This window comes from Gossypium hirsutum, chromosome A02 (genome assembly GCF_007990345.1).
Source record: "Gossypium hirsutum isolate 1008001.06 chromosome A02, Gossypium_hirsutum_v2.1, whole genome shotgun sequence".
Classification (NCBI taxonomy): Eukaryota; Viridiplantae; Streptophyta; class Magnoliopsida; order Malvales; family Malvaceae; genus Gossypium; species Gossypium hirsutum.
Window position 1 is genome coordinate 85903628 of NC_053425.1, and position 17807 is coordinate 85921434.

Genomic DNA, 17807 nt, shown 5'->3' on the forward strand with positions numbered 1-17807 from the left:
TTCGCAATCTCTCTGGTATATGGGATATTACAAAATTTTCCCTCAAAGTTGATTTGCTTTCAATTCAAAAAGTGTGCGTTGGGTTGGAACCATTTGGCGTATAGTTGGGAAGTTGAATCAGTCGTGCTGTATTTAAAATCCCGCAAAAAAATTGGCGTGTTCAAGTGGGAAATGCTAGTTGGATTTCGTTAAAGGAGATTGTGATCGAATTTAAACGACCCACACAGTTGAGGCCATTGATTCAGGTTGGGCTTTTCATATGGCAAGGCTATCGAAGTCTTAAATTACGAGCATGTGTTACATGGTTAGAAATTCGACAAGGGTCAATTTGCAGGTCGTATTGGAACCAACTACAAGAGTAAAAGCTGGTGGTTTGAGGCATCCTTGACCGCTATAAGTAACTATCGGTTAGAAGAAAAAACCTTCTTTCAAGGATCGGTTCAAGTTTGGGGTGTACCGCGGTTAAAGCTAAGCTTTAAAATATTTTATTTACCCATTTATTTATTTATTTAAATTTATTTTTGCAATTTCGAATATGCTTTCATTTTATTACATCACATATTTATTTATTTTATTTTCTCTATCAATTTAAACCCCTTTTATTTTTCAGCTTGCAACGCACAGTTTGTGGGCATGACTGTACTATGAGGATTCGACCCTACTGCTCTGCTATTTAGTGTTATTTTTTGTAGGAATTTATATTTGGTGGTTTTAATGCCTATCAATAGGAGTTAAGGATGGAGCTTGAAAAAATACTGGACCAAGAGCATTTATTGTGGCATAGTAAATCTAAGTCTGAATGGTTGTTGAAAGAAGATTGTAATAAGACTTATTTCCATAGTTTAATAATGGCCCATAGACAGAGGTATAAGATTGGAGCTCTAAAAATTGGTAATGGTGGGTGGTGCTATGATGAGGAAAGCTTGAGGGACGAATCAATTTCCTATTTTTCTTAGCTTTTTATGGCAGAAGAAAGGTACATAAGTTTTTCTCTTCGAGGATGCTTTTCGCCAGATAGAGATCATGATTGGCACAATTTGAACCTTGAGGTTAGTATGAATGAAATCAGTTTTGCTTTGTTGGAAATGACACCTCTCAAGGCTCCTGGGTTGATTAATATCATGCATAATTTTTTTTTGAGTCTATGGGATGTTATAAGGGATTTTGTGCTTCTTATAATCAAAGAAGTGTTTCATGGAGAATCTCTAGAGCCCTATCTTAATAAAATATTACTAGTCCTAATTCCTAAAGTACCTCATCCTAAGACTATAATGCAATTTTGACCCATTTCATTGTGTTTAGTTCTTTACAAGTTGGTTACTAAGGTTATTTGTAATCGGCTGAAGCATATTATGCCTTATCTTATTACTCTAAACTAGGCGAGTTTTATTTTAGGAAGAAGCAAAACAAACAAAATTATTATTGCCTAGAGGTCATTCAGTCGATAAGATTTAGCAAGATGTGAGTGAGATGCATAGATATTAAAGTAGACCTCGAAATGGTTTATGATAGGATTTATGGGGATTTTTTTTAGGAAATGTTATTTGATGTTGGACTCCCGAGGTATCTGGTGAATGTCATTATGCACTCTGTTACTTCTTCATCTAAGCAAATATTATGAAATAGATCCTTCACGGAGGATTTTAAGCCAACTAGGGGGATTCGACAAAGGGACCCTTTATCACCCTATTTTTATTTGTGTTGGAGATGGAACGGTTAAGACAATGCACTCATAAGGTAGTTCGAGATGGATTATGGGAGCCAATTTAATTTTCTAGAGATGGTCCGCTAATATCTCACATTTTCTTTATTGATGACTTAGTCATTTTTTGTCGAGTTGACTTATGTCATGTAACACCCCAAACCCGGCCCAAACGTTATGGCCGAATCTGACGTGCCACATTGAAGTTAAAAATCCATGTTTCGTTTTAGTGCTTTAAAAATCGACTTTTGTTAAGCTAACAAAGTGAATGGGAGCTGGGCACCAGGTAGGAATCCGTAACAAAAGAGGTGAGCCATGAAGGCTACTTAAGTACCAAGCTCTTCGGTTGGATCCAATCCTAGACATGCCCACAACCATTGCCACACTTAGTTATATTGATTTGGAATTTATTTACGTGGATATATTTGAGAAATCGGATAATCGTAACGTTGTGTTGTTTGGAAAACAAGTGTCATTTTAAAAACACGTCCTAAGTCTAGCCCATTTATTATCAACCAGTTTAAAGTTATTAAAAATAATATAAAATAAGAAAATCAAATCAAAATGGCCTTATTACAACCCAAAAATAAATAATAAATAAAGCAAACTTAATGAAAACCAAACACTTATTCAAAAGCCCAAAGGCGATCACCGTGGCCACTCTGAATCCCCTCCAGCTCCAAGTCCCCAAATCAAGGCTCACCTGCAAGGTTAAGGAAAGGGGGTGAGTTTGGAAACTCAATGCGTAACAAGCCCCTTTTAGAGCCCAAAGCAATATCAGCCTACTGGGCCTAAGCCCACATCCAATCTCAACATATACTAGGCCGAAGCCTTTTCATATTTCATATTTCATAACATTGGGCCGAAGCCTTTACTGTAAACGGTATGGCCCTAGGCCCATTTCATTATCACGAGTAATGTCAATGAAAAAATGAATGCAAGCCCATTTGGGGAGACTACTCGACCCACCATTCGCTACTCTCCACCCATACCAACCAACACACTATGTGGGGAATGATTCAACCCACCAACCAACACACCACTAGCAGCACAACTGCTTTATCATGTAACTGGAGGCCTAGCCTCTTTTAATAACTGGGGCAAAGCCCTCTTGATAAATTGGGGCAAAGCCCTTTTCAATAAACTGGGGCATAAGCCCTTTTCAATAAATTGGGGCATAAGCCCTTTTCAATAAACTGGGGCGTAAGCCCTTTTGCACTTCCTCCATCCATATAAAAACCCAACCCAATGCAATTATGAATACATCATGTGCATTTCATACATATCATGTGCATATCATACATGTCATGTGCATATCATATCAACCATGTATATCATATCCCACGTATCAAATTTTTAAGTAAACCCTAGGGGTATAATGGTCATTTTTACCTAGGGGCAAAACAGTCATTTTCATATTATAAAGGTAATTTCATAATTCTACCAAATATTAGGGTTTTCCATGTTCATTATTAGTTACTAACAATTCATATGTTCTAAACAGCGATTCTGGCCCATTTTTAGCGCAACCGAGTTATTGGGCCAAAAACCCCTAATGGGCCCTACTTAGCTGATTTTGTCATCTAGGCCTATTTAGCCTATATTCCATAATGTTGTTACCGATCTTAATGCGCAATTTAACAGGTTTTCATTTTCCACCAATTTTACCCAAATGGGCCCGAAAGTCCTTGGGCCCAACTTCAGCCCCTCGAGGCCCAACTTACCGTCATGCCAAAAATCGTGCTCTTACCTGTTCCAATGATCCCGATCATCAACTTAGCGAATTTAAATAACCAATGAACGTTCGCTTGCTCACAAGTCCTCAAAATGCCAGAATTTCGGCATTTCGACTTTTCGGCATTTATCATTTTAAGCTATGAAAAAGGGTTCGTTACACACCTGTTTTGCGATATTCCTCGGCGAGATCTCCTACACGATTTCTCCTATAATCAACCGTTAATAGATCAGCTCACAATAATTGAACCAAATCGAGAACCATCTAATATCAACACTTACACATTCGGCCACCCTCCATAATGGCCTTAGGAACCTTACCTTTGCCGAAATTGATGACTAGCTCTAGCCACTCCGATGATCCAAACTAATCCAAGTCGACCCTACGCCTTGCTGCTCCTCCACTAAACAAACCATAAAAAGATTAAAGAAAAACCAAATAGAGCCTATACCCACATTCGGCCATCTCCTAAACTATAAGGGTTTCGGCTTTTGTCAACAGTTACTATAGGAATTGTTTAGAGTTCAAGCACTTACCACAGTCTCTCCTCTTGAATCCATTTATGCCTAGAAGATAAGGGAATTGGCCACTAAAAAGTGAAAAGAGAAAGAGGGTTGCTGGTCAACAAAGAGTCGGCACCATCTAGTCTCCACAGATTCCGGCTTTTGCGGTCTTTCGGCAGTAGTGGTGGTAAGAAAAACAATAGGTGAACGAAGGGGAATAGTGGGCATATCAGAATATCCTGCTAGGATATCAACTAGTTGATTGATGAGGAACCCGAAGAGAGTTGATAAAGATTGTCGAACTGAGCTAATCACCCATAATCAAATTTGATTAATTTCACTTTTCAATTTCTCGATACTTATTTACTTATCATATTTTTATTATAAAAAACCCAAAAATCCCTATTATTTATATTTTCATAATATAATTTATTTCATGTACTAGTAATTAGATCTTTTGGTGTTTAGGTTGAAATTGATCTAGTGCTAGCCTCCCTTGGGTACGATCCTCGGAGTACTCACTTATTCCGTTGTAACTATATTATAACTTGGCCCGTATACTTGCGGATGTCACCTCATTTATATATCTTTTGTTGTAGTATTCACACTCTAGACGTTTGTACGTCCAGAAGTGGTCAAGTTGTTGGCGTCATTGTCGGGGAGGCAACATCACTAGTTTCATTTTAATTTTTGCCCTTCAATAAGAATAAATAGGAATTTTTAGGTTATATATACAATTCCTTTTGCAATAAATAACTACTAACAAAATTATGCAAGTTTTAGGGACATTGTTTGATGTGAACCAGCTATGGTCTAGCACTTCTCGTCCCGTCATTCCTAGCTTGCATTTTGAACTAAACCCTGCTTCACTAACATAGATTTCTACTAATGTTAGATTTACTGATTACAAAACTGAGGATCCCATAGCATTTCTAGGAAGATTTGATAATATATGTAGTATTGTTACTTACACGAGTGTTGCCACCAAATACTATCAAGTTATTATTAATTCCACTTGCATTGGATGGAAATGAAAAAATGTGGTTTGATGCACTTCCCCCAGACACCATTAATACTTGGATTGAGCTTGTGCAACTATTTCTTCACTGAGTATTGCCTATGACCAAGGTACTGAGTATTTACACGCAATTGTTTTATTTCAAGCAAAGTGCCACTGAAACATTAGGGCAGGCATGGGAGAGGTTTAAGATAATACTTAGATCCATATTAGGCAGGGGTATACACTTTGCAATTCAAATTCAAAATTTTTACTATGGGTTGGACAGTCAGAATAGACGAAAGTTCAATATAATGACTGGGGGAAGCATTTGGAAAAAAATGCAGAAGGAAGTTATGAAAATATTGGAGAAATTCAGCACTAATGAATCTACCTAGGAGGAATGTCGTGAAGTGGAGACAAGGCAACTGGAACAAGTTGGAAGTAACAAACAAGGATGCAACCGGTTGGAATTAACTGCAGAAGAATTAAACAATTAGGAAGTAGAAGGAGAGTGGGATGGTGCGGAACAAGAGAATGATCACATGGTATCCCAACTTGATTGGTGGAGGCAGAGTAAGGGGCAGCCGAAACAAATTGTCTCGAACTTAACAAAAATGGTGCCTTCTATTATCAAACCTCTCGAGTTAGAATTGAAGCCATTACCTGAGTATCTAAAATATGAATATCTATAAAAACAAAATTCTCTACCTGTGATTATTGATGCTGGCTTAGATGCAAATCAGGAGGAGGCTCTATTGAGTGTCTTAAAATGCATAAAAAGGCTATAGGATGGATGATTGTTGACATCAAAAGAATTAATCCTGCATTATGTCAGCATAAGATCATATTAGAAGAAGGAAGAAATTTTGCAGTTGATTCTCAATGTAGACTTAACCCAGCTATGAAAGAGGTGGTAAAGAACGAATTGCTTAAATGGCTAGATACTGGTATTGTTTACACCATTTTCAATAGTAAATGGGTTAGCCCTAAATAGTGTGTTCCAAATAAGGTAGGACTAATGGTAGTCAAGAATGATAAAAATGAGTTAATTCTGACAAGAATAGTTACTGGTTGGAGAGTATGTATTGATTACTGAAAATTGAATGATGCAACAAAAAAAGGATCATTTCCCAGCACCTTTTATTGATCAAATGCTTGATCAATTAGTAGGTAAAGAGTACTATTGTTTTCTTTATGGTTACTCAGGGTACCATCAAATCCCAATACACCCAGATGACCAAGAGAAAACTACTTTCACTGTCCCTTTGGCACTTATGCAACACTTCAACAACCTTTATGAGATTCATGATAGGTATCTTCATTGATATGTTAGAGGAGGGGGGTTGGACATGTTCATGGATGACTTCTCGATTTACGGAGACTCTTTTCAAGAATGCTTGGGTAACCTTGAAAAAGTTTTAAAAATATACAAAGAAACTAGTCTAGTACTGAATTGGAGAAAAAATGTCATTTCTTGGTTAAAGAAGGATTGATATTGAGACATCAAATCTCAAGAAAAGGAATGGAAGTCGACAAAGCCAAAATTGAGGTTATAAAAAACCTTCCCAATCCAACGAATGTCTGGGGTGTTTACAATTTCTTGGGCCACATTGGATTCTATCAGAGATTTATAAAATATTTTGCTCACATCTCTAAACCATTTAATCAACTTCTTCAAAAGGTTACACCTTTCATATTTGACTGAAACTATGTCAAAGCCTTCGAGGTAATAAAAGAGAAACTTATATCTGCACTAATGTTCATTTCCCTGAATTGAACAGAACCTTTTACTATTATGAATGATGCTAGTAATTATGCGTTAGACGAAGTTTTAGGACAAAAGAGGAATAACATATTTGGGGCTATTCATTACAAAAGCAAAACACTCAATCCAGCACAATGCAATTACACTACAACCGTAAAAGAAATGTTGGCGGTGGTGTTTGCTTGCGAAGATTTTCAATCTTATTTAATGGAAAATAGAGTATTTGTTTATATCGATCATTCTACATTAAAATTCATCATGAAGAAGAAAGAGACAAAAACCAGGCTGATGAGATGAGTGTTACTGCTTCAAGAATTCAATCTATGGTTAATGGATAGAAAAGAGACAGAGAATCAAATTGCATATCATTTATCCAGAATTGAGAATAACCTAAAAGTAGAAACTACTAAAGAAATTAAAGAGACTTTCATGATGAGTAATTATTCAGGGTACACATTCATTAGACAAGGCATAAGAAACACATAACACCCTGGTATGCAGATTATGTTAACTACATTGCAAGAGGTGGCTTTCCACCACAGGTATCTTGGCAACAAAAAAAGAGGATAGTCCACAAATCAAAATATTACATTTGGGAAGATTTGTATGTGTTTCAACAGTGTGCAGATCAATTGGTCTGAAGATGTGTAGCAAAGGAAAAGATACACGACATTCTACAAGGATACCATACATCTTTATGCGGGGGCTTTTCAGGAGAAAAATGACAACCCAGATGGTGCTACAATCAGGATTTTATTGGCCAACTAAGAACAAAGATGTATATAAATTTTTTCAAGGATGTGATAGATGCCAACAAACTAAAAGTATATTAAAAAGGAAAAAATGCCGCAAACAGAGATAATCGAGGTAGAAGTAATTGACGTTTGGGGAATTTATTTTATAGGACTATTTCAAAGTTCTTTCGGGAATCAATACAATCTACTAGCTGTGGATTATGTTTCAAAATGTGTTGAGGCTGTTGCTTTGCCTCCTAATGATACAAAACCAGTAGTGAGATTTCTGAGAAAAAAGATATATTTGTTAGGTTTGGTATACCTCGTGCACTGGTTAATGATGAATGGTCTCATTTTTGTTGCAAACAGTTCGAAGCTGCTTTCGCTAAATACAACATAAGACACTGAATGAAAAAAACCTATCACCCGCAAGCAAATGGGCAAGCAAAAGTATCTAACCAAGAAATTAAGCAAATTTTAGAGAAAATAGTGAACCCAGGTCGGAAGGATTAGGTGGCAAAGTGGACGATACAATATGGGCTTACAAAACAACATATAAGACTCCTCTAAATATGTCCCCATACAAGCTAGTTTATGAAAAATATTGTCACTTACCAATTGAATTGGAGATGAAGGAGTATTGCACAATCAAAGAATTAAATTTCCAGAATTAGCTAAGAAAGAAAGATTATTCCAACTGCAAAAATTTGAAGAATTTCACTTTATGGCGTACGAAAACACAAAAATGTATAAGGAAATGAGTACACTTCGACATGACACAAAGATCTGAAATTGTGAATTTCTGCCTGGACAAAAAGTTCTGCTATTCAACTCAAGATTAAAATTATTTCCTAGAAAGCTTAAATCAAGATGGGTAGGCCTATACACTATACAGCAGGTGACACCGCATGGGGCAATAGAGCTAATCAGAAAAGGATGGCACCTTTTTCCTTTTAAATGGCCAAAGAGTCAAACATTATTTTTGGGGAACGACAAATACGATAGTTTATATATAATTTTTGTAATGCAACATTTATGGGATTTAGGAGGAAACAAGGGAATATTGCCAAACGAAAAGGGTGATAATGAAAAAAATGACCAAAATGGTGGTTCCACAGCATAGCCACCTCCATGTCACGACACTCATATTGCACGTTGTGACACCAAAAAACATTCAAAATAGGGAAACTGATCTCGACATCTCGACACCATGAATGTATGTTGCAACACCCTTGCGTAATTTGGCTTTCTGAACTAACACTAACTATTGACGTTTTTTTAGTTTAATTATACTAGGTTTCTAGGTCTTGCACTTTATAACTCTTGAATATTTTATTTTTTTCTTCTAAAGCATAAATAAGTCGCATCTATCTTCTTATTTTTACCACCACTGAAAAGAGATACCAAATTGTAGACGTAAAAGATTATTCAAGGGATTTCGGCAAAAATAGATTACTAATTGGCCAGTTTCAGTTTCAACGCTTCAATCCATTTATTGAATTTCAAGAAAGCGACATTGATAAATACTTGCAACAACTACAGCCGTACACTTTCATCCAAGAACAAGGATTTGATCCTTTAATGCCGAATTGTAAAGTCGTTTGGGAAAACGCAACAAACAGAGAATGGACCAATTTTTGTTTGCCATCTGATGAGCAATTCCCATAGTGCAGGAATTTTATCTAGCATTAAATCAAAGGGAAGCAACTATACCATTCTACGAGATACGGTCTTTTGTGAAGGTCAGAGGGACCAATGACCTGGTAACTGAGATGGGTATTTTCCAATTTTATGATGCACCATATTTTTATCGCGACTATCTTTATAAAATAGATTTGAAGGAATTCAAAAACATAGATACAAAAGAAATACTGAGATTCTTGACAGAAGGAAATACAAGGAAACGAGCATGCTAGTATGAACGATAAATGATTGAATTTGATTTTGTTTGGTTGATTAAATTTATGCATATTGAGATATTTAGGGATGACCTAAGGCATTCTTTGAAACACATCTAGTGCCAAAAAGTTTACCAGTATTTATTCACCCTTAGTACCTATTTTGAGCCTGTAAACGCTTCTTGATGAACTTTATTACAAAACCCGAGCCTGAAATGTTAATTTGTATTTGACCTCTTTTTTTGGCCTTAAATTGAACAACTATAGACATCTGGCCATACTTATTGAGGGTTAAGTAGATACATCATGCAAATTTTGTAAAAATAAAGTGAATTAGGAAAGATAGTGTGATATAGGAACTATAGGTTAGCCTAAAGTGCAGAACAAAAGAAAAATTCAAAAAGGAAATTAATACGAGTAGAAAAAGTACTTGGAAATCAAAAGCATTTGTTAGTGAGATGTATTGAAAACAAAAGTGACAAAGTCATAAGAATAAGAAAAACTCATTCATTAGTGCATAGAAACTCGTAGGCTAGCCATAGTTACTATATCATGTTGTGATTTCATATGTGGAGAAATAAGGAAGGTGAGAGAAAGAGAAATAAAGGGTTGAGCGGGTAAGGGTCACTAATGGAGAAGAATAGGGATTGATACGATGTGCCAAAATATTTTTGTGTTTGTAACCATTTTGATGCTTACTATTTTTAAATTTCATACCTGTCCTAAGCCCCAGAACGTTACAAGCCAAAAAGTCCTATGTGACCTAGGTATCATTATGCATAAATGGAAATTATACTAAACAATCGCATAAGCTGTTATTTGTATTCTGCTAGGATAATCAAATTACTTCTAAGATTTGTTAATGGACTTTTACATATGAGACCCTTAATGCTTGTATACTTTTGTAATGTACTAAACTTACATGTCTGAGGTTAAAAGTGGTAAATCAATTATTCATCATGTCAAAATTATTCGTAAAGATGTAATGCCTAGTCATGTGCTCCAAATTCAATACTTCTATCATATTCACTCAAGGGTCACCTTTTCCATTTTTTTGTTTTTGTTTGTGTTGCTTGAGGATAAGTAATGACTTAAGTGTGGGGGAGTTTGATTTGTCGTAATTCGGTGTAGTAAGTTAAACTAATTTTTGCACTTTAGGAGCTTGGAAATAAACATTATCATTAGGTTTTAATTATGTTTTAGTAAGTTTAACTAAATTCAATAAAATGTGCAAATTGAGTCTTTTATTAACCTTAAGGGCCAAATAAGACCTAAAGGTGAGCTAATGAACTCTGTAAGTGTGCAGGAGACCATTAGAAGGCGTGTTAAACTGATACTGGTCATTATGTCGCAACATGGAGGGTTCGATTTCGCAACATAGGGAGCAAAATGGAGAATTTCTGAGACTGCCTTCGATGTTACGACACAGCCTAAGGGTGTCACGACATGCCCCTAAGGACATCCTAGAGTATACTGATTTTTATGTCGCGATATAGGTCCTGATGTGTTGCGACATAGACTTTGAAATGGAAATTATTATGAGCCAGGGGGTATTTTAGTCAGCACAATCAAACTTAAAGCTCAGGAACATCAGCTAAACTAGGGTTAAAGAAGACGACCATATCAAGTCTATAAATAGGCTCATTTGGCACATGTTATGGACAACAATTACTTAGCTTAGAATCTCTCTTATAGCTTTAGTTTAAGTTTTTCTTTCCCTAGGTTTTATATTTATTTTCAGTTTGTTCTTTGTTCTTTGCTTTATTTCGGGAGATCTGATCTGTGGATGCAATCAAACCTTGTGGATTCACTTTCATTCATAATACAAATCAAGTTTTTTTTTAAACTATATACTTTCAATTCATTTATCATGTTTATGCTTCATATCGATGCTATACTGTTTACAAAAACCATGAGGAATTAATCCCTTTATGGGGGATTAGCAAGCGGAGGTATGATCTATTAATTATTTTATAGGGTTACTTAACGGATTAGTTGTTCGGGAAAGGAAGAACCTAAACCCTAGGCTTGACGACCTTAGGAAGTCATCCAGGTGGGAATTAACCTAAAAATTGTATAGCCTATCTGTGAAAACCTTCACCCCAAGCCGGTATAGACTGTGAGGTTAGAAGATAAGTAGTCATTGTTGACTCGTTATTCTAATGGACGTATCGGAAGATCCTGCTAGGATATCAACTAGTTGATTGACGAGGAACCAAAAGTGACAGTTTATAAAGATTGTCGAAGCGAGCTAATCACTATAATTAAATTTAATCAATTCCACTTTTCAATTCTCGATATTTTTTTACTTATCATATTTTTATTATGAAACCCCCAAAAAAAGCATCCCTATTATTTATATTTTCATAATATAATCTATTTCAAGTACAAATTAGATCTTTTGGTATTTAGGTTGAAATTGATCTAGTGCTAACCTCCCTTGGGTACGATCCTCGGAGTATTCACCTACTCCGTTGTAACTATATTACAACTTGACTCATATACTTGTATATACCACCTCATTTATATATCTTTTGTTGCAGCAATCACACTCTAGATGTTAGTACATCTGGGGACAGCCACCCTGCACCGCTCACACTGTACATACTAAATATCTGTAATGGTTAGAGAGAGTGGGTGAGCTTAAACAAACATAGTGAATGTCAGAATAACCAAGAAGTATATACAATATCAAAGGTTAAATAAGAAGAAACTTCAACACATTCACAACCATATTTTTACCAAGTCACAATAACATATTCATGCTTCATTAAATCATAAAACTAGCATATTCTTTCACGTACAAATATATACAAATAGTTCATTTTACAATAATTCATCAAAACTAAACATCGTATACATGTTTTAATAACTCATAAGTCTAGCTTATGTATTCACATGAATGCACAAGTTAAATGAAAATGAGCCAAACCACAATTACATATGCAATTTACTATGAGAACATACTAACATTTTCATGAAACTTAAATTGATGCATTTAGCATATTATTTATATGTTTATGTATCCATCTCACATCGTATTATCACAATAAATAAGATTCCATTTAACGATAATTTGGCACCTGAGGCTTTAAAAAATAAAAGTGGGCTCTATCACCACACATCGGATACCCGGATCTCCAACGCACCAAATGACTCATAGAGTCAAACATATCCCAAAAGTGTAGCATTTTGCTAACACTCTACAACACATCAATATATCCCAGTGAATGGAGCTTGGCTCACATTCCCTTATCTCTCCAAACTGTCCAAAGGACTCACTGCAACCAAATCACAAACACAAGGGTGAGTACTCACAATCCTATAGCATGCCAACTATATCCAACAGTTTCAAAAGATCACAAGGCCAAAACATCCACAAATACACAATTTTAATTATTGATTTTGTAATGCCGTAAATTCAATGTTATCGGAACAGTGGTTTCGTAACCACAAATCCGATTTAAAGAGAAATTTATTTCAATATTTTTGCTTGAAAATTTATATGATAGGAAAATCGTATGAAAATATTGATAGGAAATTTTTATCAATTTAGTGATTAGTTAGAAAAAGAAATTATTGAAGAAATTGGGTAAAATAAGGTATCGGTACCTCTATCTCGTAAAACCGAGTCAAAAATAATTTTATAAATATTTATGAAATGTTATTAATGTGGTATTAAAATTTCGTTAGGAAATTTTAATGTTTGGGTAGTCAATTAAATGAAAAGGACTGAATTGTAATAGGTGTAAAAGTTGCTAGAGTGATTAAATAGCTTATTAGTCTAATGAGAAAGGATTTAAAAGGCAATTAGACCCAAAAGTTATTTGGGCTGGACGGCAAGGGTATGAAATCAGCAGAAAAATTGATAAATTAAGGGTAAAATTGGAATATTGCAAAATTAACTAAATAAAACTAGGACTAAATAGGAAATATCTAGATTTCTCTTCATTTCTCTTCAATTCCAGCAGCTAAAAACGCCATAGGAGGGTTCTCTAAGCTGGTATTTCATAATTTTTGCACCAAGTGAGTTAATCCTTGCCTTTTTCTTGTAATTTTTGTGTTTCTAGGACTTTTACAACTAGATTCTACTATTAAATTCATTAGTTTTTGATTTCATGGATGAAATTTAAAGTCACCATGGTTGAGTGCTGTAAGTTTATGATGAAATAGAATGAAATTAAAGCTTTAATTTGTTTATGAGATGATTTTATTAGGCAATTTCAATGGAAATTGATTTTTGGGACCTAATTGTGAAAATGTTTGGAATTAAAGTCTATTGCTGAAATTCTGATTCCTAAAGGTTGTAAACTAGTTTAAGGTGATAGAATAAAATGTTAATTGAGAAAAATCAGCTCAATTGAAAGGCTAATTGAGTAGGGACGAAATTATCATTTATTAAAAGCTTAGGGGAAAAATGGTAATAAACAGCTTGCACTAAAACAGTTTGGACAGCAGCAGTAGACTAACTTTGAAAAATCACCAAAAATTGTAGGAATCAAATTAGAAGATGAACAAAATATGAAATTAAATATTATTGAGTCTAGTTTCTCATAGAAGAAATATTGTAAGTAATGGATTTGTAAATTTTGAGATATAATGAATTTTGTGAGACAAGGTCAGATTGAATTCGGGTTCCCCTGTTCTGACCTAGAAAAATTATAAAAAAAATTGAATAAAAATAATTAGGGACTTAAATTTATATGTCTAGAATTTTGAATGAGTCTATTTTTAATAGAAACAAACAAGAACATCATTTGAATTCTGTATAAAGAGATAATTTATTTTTAGTGAAGAATGGTCAGAACTGTTAGACAACAGAATAGGGGTGACTTTGAAGAATAAACTGTACTGATTGAGTAAACCAAAAATTCTGAAAATTTTATGGTAAAAATATATATGAGTCTAGTTTTAGGGAAAATTAATGGATCTTAATTTGGAGTTCCGTAGCTCAAGTTATAAATAATTTAGTGACTATGAATCAAGTAGACAACTCTGAATGAACTATAAATAATAGTTGAATTATAGAGAATGTTGCATATGAACATGAAATGTATTAAATTGATAATTAAATTTATTTATTTAGATCCAGAAGATTCAAATATGAAGCTAGATCGAGGAAAGGAAAAAGTTCGGGATTAATAGATTTTTACTGTTTACAAACAAGTATCAAGGTAAGTTCGTGTAACTTGAATTACATTCTGAAATGCTTGAGATTGTATGTTATTGATGTGAATATGATTTGAGTGTTCATTGTATGAAAATGAATGAAACATCGATATATTTGATAAAATGGGAAGAAATCCCGGTTGAATGAAAGGAAAATTCGATGGATCTCTGAAAAGGAATTGACGGTAAAAAAGATCTAGCCCGAACGGGTGATCCTATCCTGATATAGCCCTCCCGAAGAATATGTGTAAAATGGATTTAGCCCGGACGGGTAATCCGAATTAGGGTCTGAATTTAGCCTGGACTGGTAATTCAGATCCAAGCTCATTAGAGTAATTGTCGTTGCAGGGGATTTAGCCTGGACTGGCAATCCCGACAATACTCTATGAGTTTATATTGCAGGGGATTTAGCCTGGACTGGTAATCCCGCTGCAAGGTTGAGGTTCGCGGGAGTGTGCTCTCTGAAATGGAAATGTGCGCACATGAATATGAATTGACAGATCCGGAACTGTACACTAAAAGTGTACCTTTGAAAATCCATCGAAAATTCCAAGAAATTCAACGGGATAAATATGGAAAAATAACAAGGAAATGGAAATCATAGTATATATTATTGGTACATGGAAATTATTGTACTAACTTGAATGTTGAGTTTGTGCATATTAAGGTAATAATGCATTGAATGGATATATGGATGTTTATTGTATTGTATTGAAAATATTAGGTAAGTAGAATTCTTGTTACATGAGCTTACTAAGCACAAAGTGCTTACCCCGTTTCCTTTTTCCCTGTTTTGTAGTGTTAAGAGCTCGGAGGTCAGATTTGGTCGGAGACACATCACACTGCAACCTCAGGATTTCGGTATATAAAGAAACTTTATTTTGGAAATCAATGGCATGTATAAGCTAACAAAGTAAATGTTAACGTGAAATGAATGTAAAGTTAGCCATTAGTATGGTTAACAAACCTGGTTATAGATATGTGATGACGTTATCTTATATAAATGCATGAATCTATCATGAAAATATGTTGAATTGAAAAAAAAATTAATTCGTAAACTCCGGTAATGCCTCGTACCCTATTCCGGCAATGAATACGGGTAGGGGTATTACAGATTTAATACATATCATCTCTATTCATATTTATCAATTTACATCACAAACTTGTACATAATTCATACTTATCGAATTCACATTTAATTGCAGATTAAGTGCCAAAAAAATGCTCATTGATCCATCACATATCCGACCAAATATTTGTGCACTAAAATCAGTACATCATCTATCACACACAAGTATTCTCACATTTTACATGTCATAGCAATATCACATTCCACAATTCAACACATATGTACTTACCGAAATTTCACTCACTTTCACAGCATGTTGGCATTATTAGCATATCATTATCACTTTCATTTGGCATGTATGTCATGCCCACAACACAATACAATTCACAATAGCCATCACACAAGTCTCATATCACAATATCGCATCATAATAATCAATCCACAATTATTAACATAATCACATATTTTGCCAAAATAAAATAAATGAAATAGAAAGCTTACACTCGAAACATAGGATAAGGGTTTAGGTTATTCCTAAGCTCCCAATTAACACTAGGAATCATGTCTACTAGCAACGATTCCAAACACTCACGTTCACACTTTCACCGAGACGCCGAAAGCTCAAACTAGCTTTTACTTGCCTTTTGTCTTGCTCGTTGAAGGTCCTAATGGCTTCGAAGCTTCACACATAATAATGACACATTGTACACAATCAATTAGCAGCCATAATACACCTTAAACAAACAAAAACATAGGTCTAAGCCTAGGTCCTCTTGGAACTAAAATTCTTAACTAACAAACATGAAACTCAAATATCTTAATCTTTACTCATTCCCATTGCCTATAATAAATTCCAATCATCTACTTGTACATATAAGAACAATTCTTAACAATTTTTAACCTTTAAACTACACAAAATTACCAAAATTCATGTTTCCAAAATTTTGACGTAAAATAAGCATTTTTATGAAAACTCAATAAATCCTTAAAATATCTTAACGAAACTTTAGGGAAAGTTTAGAAAGCCTCAAATCATGTCAAAAAAAGTTGAAAAATACTTTGAAACATCGTTTTTATGCAAAATCCCAAATTTCACCATTAACAACCCAATTTTCAGCTTTTATTCAAATATTTCGATTCAATGGATAATAACTCAATTTAAAAGGCTGGATATCATTAAAAACCAATAGGAAAATGAAAAATTACCTTCATTATGAAGAATCAAGCGTTTGATCGGAAATCCAAAAAACCCAAAAGTTAAGCAATAGAGAAATACATGACGTTTTTTATGGTTTTTATGAAATTCTAAAGAGGTTTAATGTTATAAGGATGAAAGAAATTGAAAGATAGGAGCTTTGGAATCAAAATTGAATCAATGAGGTTTGGAAATACAAAGGACGAAAACAAGGGTAAGGAGAGAAAAACTATCATGTGTTTTATGAAGATGAAGAGGGAAACTAAGTTATTTTTTAAATTTTGGTAAAATTACTTTAAAACTACTCTTAAATTTAACCATTTTACAAAATAGTCCTTATTTTACAATTGAAAGTATTTTCAGCATTATTTTCAAATTTTGATTTAATTTTTCAAAAGCTATGATCGAAAAAAATTTTAGGTTACCATAATTCAGAATTTTTTTGAACCTACTGTAAGCCAAAAATCTCAATATACCCTCAAAACTTCTATGCCTAATTTTGGGGTGTGCCAGGAAAACTAATGCATTAGGTGTACGACTTCTGTAATATGTAGCATCATTCAAAACTGTAACAGCCTGTTTTATGGTCAAATTAAAATAGTAGTTTTGAAACCACAAATATGAAGTAGAAATGTTAATTTTATTATTTCTTTAAGGTCTACAGTATGATTGAATGATTGTATTAGAATTTCGTTAAGAAATTTTATCGATAAAGTGTCCAATTTGACTAATAGGACTAAATTGTAACAGGTGCAAAATATGTGTTCTAGAAGCTAGAAGTGTCTAATTGCTATGAAATTTTAAATTGGAGGTCCTTAAATGGTAATTAGACCATTATACTTTAAGTTGGACAAAAATGGACATGGCTAGGTGAAATTCCAAAGTTTGTATTAAGGGCATTTTGGTCATTTGGTTAATACAGACGAAATTAAACAAATAAAAGATGTCATATTTTCTAATTTCATCCCCCATAACTGAAATTCACAAGGGGAAGATATAGATAGGGTTTTTCCAACTTCCAAGATCGATTATAAGCC